The sequence below is a fragment of the Cyprinodon tularosa genome, unplaced genomic scaffold, assembly GCF_016077235.1.
Source record: "Cyprinodon tularosa strain WSP-4 unplaced genomic scaffold, ASM1607723v1 ctg589, whole genome shotgun sequence".
NCBI lineage: Eukaryota > Metazoa > Chordata > Actinopteri > Cyprinodontiformes > Cyprinodontidae > Cyprinodon > Cyprinodon tularosa.
In genome coordinates, this window is record NW_024039328.1 from 59,444 (window position 1) to 66,258 (window position 6,815).

The 6,815-nt window shown below is 38.7% G+C and overlaps 1 pseudogene; it reads left to right on the forward strand.

The window, feature by feature from the left end:
- The first annotated feature begins 460 nt into the window (after window positions 1-460).
- Window positions 461-6,166, forward strand: LOC119797548 (annotated as a pseudogene).
- Window positions 6,167-6,815: the final 649 nt, after the last annotated feature.

Here is a 6,815-nt window from a genome sequence, read left to right on the forward strand (position 1 = left end):
AGAAAACAGGCATCACAGAGCAAAGTGGAGCCTGTAAAAAACCTAAACGGGTGGCAGAGTGAATTTCATTCTACTATAGTTCACCAATGGGTTTACTGGCCTTTCTGCATTATGGGAATCAAAATGTTTTAAGTAATTACTCTAATTTAACTAGGGTGTTCTGAGATAACCGGAAGCTTACCATGCCATCATCTGGGCGTTCCCAGATGTCTAAAAGCCATAGAGAAGTTTGTAGGCATGAGATGAAGGGATGAGATAAGAAAATGACATTCCAGAGTCACTACACTACAAATTGTTAAAAATACAAAAACCAATTATCCCAGATCAACCGTCTCACTGCAGTGACAATAAAGGTCACAATTCAATAGTAGGCGGTTCAAACACAAATAGGAGTGATGCATTCGGGCAGGTAGGAGGATATAAAGCAACACTGTGGTGGAAGTTTAGCACAGCTGGATCTCAACATTACATCAGGAAGCTGAGGAGGTTCTGACACCTTAAGACAATTACAGGTAGGTTTCCTTTTCATGTATACTTTAAAGCAATAAACCAGCTGATAAAACATGTGATCAGAATTGTGGAAACTTTACATCATTTTCCCCTCCCTCCCCTTTTTGTATCATTTGAAAGCACCTGCAGCTTTACTCCAGCAAATAATGCAAGCAAAGGTCCTGAGTTTAGAAGCTGCACCACAGCTCTCGAAATTTGGAAAACCTACTTCGCTACGCACACATCCCCAAATTGCGCCACACTTCTACAGATATTTCAGTAAAGCTTTGTGTTTTTTCACCTCTCTACTGCACTCTCTGTCTTTGTTTTTTTAATTTTTTTTTTAAGAAATGAAAATGAATGCATTGATCTGCACATTAATTACAACCAATGACACAGTAACTGGACAAAAGTTTTCATAGTTCCAGAAAAATAGTCTTCAATCTGGAAGCGGTGGGGAAGTTTATAAAGCAGAGGTATGGGGACGAGACACCTAAGAAAAAAGAGAAGAGATTAAATATTCCAGAAAAAAAAATGGTTATGCAGAGGCGTATTGGAAGGTTGCTCACTGGTCTGTGACAGAAAAACGATTTTATAAGCAGAATATGAGAGGATATCCTATCTTCAGGGTTAATTTTTGTGTCCCAAGGGAAGTAAAACAGGATTTAAAGCCATTCAACTCCCAGTATGTTACTCTGGTCTTCCAGAATAATAATTCTAATAATAAAGTAGAACAGGACCAAACATATAAAAAAAATATGTACCCAAACCTGATTTACATTTAGGCAATTAGGGATAATTCAGGGTTGAGTTTTTGTCTTTTATTGGGAGATATTTACAGTCAGACAATAACTTTAAAATGTAACAGCCGGCCTGATTATGAAAAGATATTAGTTCTGTTCCTACTTCTGCCTCTCAATAGTTATCACCAAATCGGTTTGCCATATGTGAGCTGTCTGTCTGTGCAGCAGATGTCTGTTGAGAACTTTGTAATAGCTGATAAATACTTTGTTGGCTGGATAATTAAGCAGTAATTTCTCTATTGAGATAAGTCAGCCCAAGAGATAAATGTAGCTTTATAAAACATAAAAACTCACTCTTGGAGATATCTAGAAAATGACTTCCAGGTATGGGCAAAAACTTGTTTAATCAGAAATAGAATTTTAATCAGTCACACTTAATCATGACTGTGGATTAAACTAAATGCACCAGTTTAAAAGTCATTTACAATTAAACAGAAATTTTATTGGATGTTTGAATCTGAATTTTCAGGTTTCAGAATGTATTTTCTTGGGTTTAAATTCAGCTTGTTTTAGGTTTTGTTTCTGTAATTCAGTTTTCTGTGTTAGATATCTGTGTATCAAACACAATTTATGTTTAACTTTAAGTTAAAGTTATTTTATGGTATTTTGTGCTGAAGCAGTGCAGCACATGAGATGAATTAACCATTTCATTCAACATTACAAACATATTGCTGCCAGAAATGAAAAACGACCTAACGCTGGTAGCACACTACATTAAGAAGCACCTCTAGCTAACAGTTACCTCGTTTTATGTAGAATTAGAATTACCTTTTTTCTTTTTTTTTTCTTTTACATCATGCCTTTTACACATAGTTTTAGACATTGCTAATGACTTCAACTTAAATCATTAAAGCTCCACTGCTTCCGTTCAAAATGCTCTAAAAGAATTTTATTCTGATTGAAAATTTGTTAATCTGTGTTTGAATACTGTGGCTAAAGGACCTGGATGCATGAAACACAGAGCTGAAATTCAGTAAGTACATTTTAAATAAAACAAAATACATTTTCCAAGCAGATAAATTCAGATTTTTTAGTGAAAAAAATCACTATTAATTCAGAGTATTTAATTTCAAATGAAAAGAAAGCAAATGCAATGTGAACAATCCACATTTCATTTCTGAGGTTATGCATTTCTGCATATATATTAGCGGGGGAGGCTAATTCGTCTGAATTAGCTCACACAAGGACAGAGAAAGTCCCACCAACAGATATCACATCTTCTTAATTACTTAAGTTTCCCAGATGTTAAAACCGATATCTATCAAGTCTGGCTTATAATCAGGATGTCCTTGTATTCAGGAGAGAAGAAGATTTAGAGCTACATTTTAACTTTCACTGCAATCCAAGCTTTGACAGCACTGATAGTTGTAGGGTTGTTATTACTAAGAGACCTATATACTTGTATATTGTTACAGGACAGAAGACCAAGCAATGAACAGTCAGTCTGGGTTTTATTTTTTTCAGACTAAACCCAACAGCATTGGGATCCTCCCTCAACCAGCCTGCTGTTTAAAATCAGAGACGTCTCCATCTGTTGGAGCAGGTACAACTTAGAAAGTCTAGATCTGGGTTTTCTTTTACATCCATCCATCCATCCATCCATCCATCCATCCATCCATCCATCCATCCATCCATCCATTTTCGTCCGCTTTGTCTGGGGACGGGTCGTGGAGGAAGCAGTTTTATCAAAGATTTCCAGACTCCCAATGGGGCATTTCTGGAGCACCTCCCGCGGGAGGCGACTAGGATGCATCCGAAACATGTCGAAAGCTAGCTCCTTTCGAGCAATGACTCTACTCCGAGCTCCTCCCGGGTAACTGAGCTCCTCACCCGATCTCGAAGGGTGCAGCACAGCCACCCGATCTTGTCCTTTCGATCATTACTCAGATCTCATGACCATAGGTGAGGGTGGGAACGTAGATCGATCGGTAAATTGAGAGCTTTGCCCCATGGCTCAGTTCCCTCTTCACAACGACACGACTGCTAACGCTGCACCGATCTGTCTGTCGGGCTCACGCTCAATCCGTCCCTCACTTGTGAACAAAACCCTGGCCTGAGATACTTGAACTCCTCCACTTGAGACAAGGATTCTCCACCAACTTGAAGAGGGGAGTCCACCATTCTCCGTCGGAGAACCATGGCCTTGGATTTGGAGGTGCTGATCCTCATCTCGGCCGCTTTTAAATTCCTTTAGCCAAATATTAAGTAAATTTATACTGAGGATAACCAAGGGATCATCTGTAAGCAGTATAATAACCAACGAAGCACATTCTTCCTAATGACAGATACAGTCCATGCAGAGAGAGGGGAGCTGAGCTTCACCTTTGCAGATCAGTTTCTTTGGTATCTAATGCAGGTTTTGAAGTTAACCTTTAACATTTGGTCAACAGTAGGGGTTTCATGGATGCCCAGATCTCTAAAACCAGATAGATCTCTAACTCTGAAGCACTTTTAAATAACAAATGCTACAATTGCTAAATTATACTATGGATTAGAAACTTCTGTGACAACATTCTCACCTAAACCATTAGAGGTCTCATATCCAGCATGTTCAATCTTATTAATGTTAACTGTAAGCAAATGTATGATGAATTAATGCCTCTAGCACTAAGATATATATCATTTTTAATGAACTATTAATTTTTTTGTTTCTGGCTCTGGTCCATCCCCTACCCAACTTACAGCACACTAATAGTTTTCACATTACTGTTTGCATTCTGACCTCATTTGATGTTCAGCAATTTTTTAACAGGCTACTGCTGCTTAAAGATGAGGCTTTTTGTTTCTCAGTTACCAGACGATTTCTGTGAAATCCTGATTGGGAGGAAAAGAGGAAACATGGAAATAAATAAGCCTGAAGGGGAAAATGTTGCAGAAAATGAAAGAAGGAAATAAGACAGCAAACAATAACTTGTCATGCCATCACCCTGAGTTGCTGCATTCTTGTGAACTGAAAATGAAACTTCTTGTAACTTTCATTCAAAGATAGATTCCTTCTTGTCACTCTCCCTTAAAGTTAAGATTAATAAGTTTATAGATATGCTTGCATGGTAACTTGACATGGTAACTGCTAGAAAGCAGCAATCAGGCTCTAAATCTGGGTGTAGTGATGGACTCAGACCTGAAGCTTCAGAGGATCATAAGGACAGGAACAAAGTCAGCCTTCTATCACCTAAAGAACATCCCAAAGATTAAAGAACTAATGTCTCAGCAGGACCTTTCAATAATGACTTCTTGCTTTGTTAATTTTTTGTAGAATTGATCCCTGCAGCGGGGTCTTCTAGAGTCTGTTAAAAGTAGATCAGACAGCTGCAGCTGATGCAGAGTGCTGCTGCCTGCGTCCTCACTAGAACTAAGAAACATCAGGCCAGTTCTGAAGTCCTTCCACTGACTCCCCGTATCATACAGAATTGATTTTAAAACCCATCTGTTAGTCTGGAAACTACCGAATGGCTGAGCTCACATTAAACATTAAAGACAGATTGACCGTGAATCAACAGCCAGACCTCTCAGCTCTGCCGGATCAGAACCAGAACCAAACAAGGAGAAGCAGCTTTTAGTTCTTATGCTCCATTAATATGGAAAAGTGCTGAAATCCTCAATCCAAATTATAAACTTTCTGTAGGCCTTTGACTGAGCTATCTAGCCATTATTAGTTATGGTTTTAGCACTACTTGCTTTAAATTTTTTATCAACCACTTTGTTTTTCTTGTTATTTTAATTATTTAATTACCTCTATGCCAGGGTGTATAAACCCTGACCTCGATGAAATGGTGATCAACAGGCTTTTGCTGCATTTGCTCGCTGCTGAGGAGGAAATGAACTCATGTTAATCAGATCTCCTTCTGAAATGTGCCATATAAATAAATATAAATTACCTTAACTTAGTTTTTATTTTGTGAGATCAGACTAGTTCCTAGTTTCTGATGTTTGTTTGTAGTGACGATGAGTCATCTGTCGTTTTCCTTCCAATAACAGCTCATAAAACTGCATTTAGAAATGTCTCATCTAGCTCCTATTTTCAGTGCTAATTGTGACTGAGTGCATGATTTGAAATGAATTTCCTAATTTGTTTTAGGCTCTGTGGTGTTACTGGTCACCCGAAGGCGAACGTTCTACCAACAATGGGAGGAGGAGACTTTGGCAAGTTATCAGACCTGCTGGAGACGGCTCAAAAACATTCTACCACTGTTGGTAAAGTCTGGCTCGCCGTGCTGTTTGTCTTCCGCATCTTCGTCCTGGTAACAGCTGCTAAAGAAGTGTGGAGTGACGAGCAGTCCAATTTCTTATGTGACACTAACCAACCAGGCTGTCAACTTGTTTGTTACGACAAGACCTTCCCAATTTCTCATGTCCGCTTCTGGGTGATGCAAATCCTTTTTGTCTCCACACCAACACTTATCTATCTGGGATTTGTTGTCCATCAAAAACACAAAGAGAAGAACAATACTCAAAATAATCAAAGCAATAATGAGGAAGAAAGCAAAGGGAAAGAAAACAATATCAGGGCTTCATTGGTAAGAAAAGAAGCAAAGGAATTGCTGCTGGAAGGTGGTGCCCGGAAAGCGTACGCCTTCAACATTATTTTCAAGATTCTGTTTGAAGTGGCCTTCCTTGTAGCTCACTACTTCCTGTATGGATTTGGCCTGGATCCGATGTACAGCTGTGACCGCTAGCTCTGCCTCACCAAAGTGTTCTGCTATGTGTCCCGACCCACAGAGAAAACAGTCTTCATCATTTTCATGCTTCTTGCAGCTGTAGTATCTCTGCTGATCAACATAGTGGAGGGGGTTCGTCTATGTGATAAGAAAGCAACTGTACAGGATGTATCAAGTACAGTCGCTGTAAAGGGGAGCTCCAGCACCTATGTGTAGCTCTCTATATGAAACAGAAGCAAAGCTAGCTCAGTGTTATTGAATGTGAACTTTTTTATTTTTTTACCATCTTGCGCTGGTTTATTTGTTTTTATTTTGACAAAAAATGTAAATTATTCACGCAACATGATAACAGCAGCATCCTAATTTGCTCAGCCTGGTTCTATGAACATAAGTTACAGAATATGGAAAGGTCTAATAAACTCTGGGCTGTGGAGTCAGATGTCTGGTTAATGTTGCTCTTTGTGTTTTGATGAAAATTGAAAACAGAGACGATATTTTCCCTATTCTAGCTTCTCTTCTTTGGCTTCCTGTTTGTTAGTAGTATTGTCATTAATGATTTGTGAGTTTGATAATCCCTAATATTAACTATTTATTGTGTGTCAGAGCTAAAGTTGTCCCAAGTATTACAGTTAATTTTTCAGTATATGCAGTTATCTTCATTATGTAAATAAAATGGGGTCACAGACAGAGTGGATCATTCTCTGTGTTTTTATCAGGGATCTGCTTACATGTATGATGTAATGATGTGATTATGTGGTAAACTGGACTGGTAGAACTAACTGTGATTCAAGGCCACTTCACGAGATGTGAGCCCAGTTGGTAAGCGTTGCCTTCTGTAACCCTAATAAATTCCTCTGGTCTCAGT